Consider the following 1,020-nt stretch of genomic DNA (forward strand, 5'->3'; position numbering starts at 1 on the left):
TAGCCCGAAAAGGCGACGTGGGCTCACTTCTACGCACAGCGTCGGCTCTGGAACCTTACTTCTGGATAGGGGTTGGACACTATTCTTCTCCGGAGTTGCTCAAGGTGTGAGGCGCCGGGCGGGTGTGGGGATACTCACAAGTCCCCGGTTGGGTGCTTCGTTGTTGGAGTCTACCCCAGTGGACGAGAGGGTCGCCTCCCTACGCCTGCGGGTTATGGGGGGGAAAACTCTGACTGTTGTGTGTGCTTATGCACCCAACAGCAGTTCAGAGTATACGGCCTTCTTGGAGACCCTGGAAAGAGTCCTGTATGGGGCTCCTGAAGGGGACTCTTTAATCTTGCTGGGAGACTTCAACGCACATGTGGGCAATGATGGAGACACTTGGAGGGGAGTGATTGGGAGGAACGGCCCCCCTGATCTGAACCGGAGTGGTGGTTTGTTACTGGACTTCTGTGCTAGTCATGGATTGGCCATAACAAACACCATGTTCGAACATAAGGATGCTCATAAGTGTACGTGGTACCAGAGCACCCTAGGCAGAAGGTCCATGTTCGATTTCGTTATCGTATCATCGGACCTGAGGCCGTATGTTTTGGACACTCGGGCAAAGAGAGGGGCAGAGTTGTCAACTGATCACCATCTGGTGGTGAGTTGGGTCGAGTGGCGGGGGAAGCCTCTGGATAGACCTGGTAAGCCCAAACGTGTAGTTCGGGTGAACTGGGAACGTCTGGAGGAGGCCCAAGTTCAGGAGGCCTTCAACTCACACCTCCGGCGGAGCTTTTCGGGCATTCCTGTGGAGGTTGGGGACATTGAACCAGAGTGGTCGGTGTTCAAAGCCTCTATTGCCGAAGCCGCGGCGGGGAGCTGTGGTCTCAAGGTCCTAGGTGCCTCAAGGGGCGGTAACCCTCGAACCTCCTGGTGGACACCGGTGGTCAGGGAAGCCGTCCGACTGAAGAAGGAGGCCTTCAGGGATTTGTTATCCCGGGGGACTCCCGAGGCAGTTGCAAGGTACCGACAGGC

This window comes from Notothenia coriiceps, unplaced genomic scaffold (genome assembly GCF_000735185.1).
Source record: "Notothenia coriiceps isolate Sejong01 unplaced genomic scaffold, NC01 NC01_scaffold00017392, whole genome shotgun sequence".
In the NCBI taxonomy this organism is placed as follows: domain Eukaryota; kingdom Metazoa; phylum Chordata; class Actinopteri; order Perciformes; family Nototheniidae; genus Notothenia; species Notothenia coriiceps.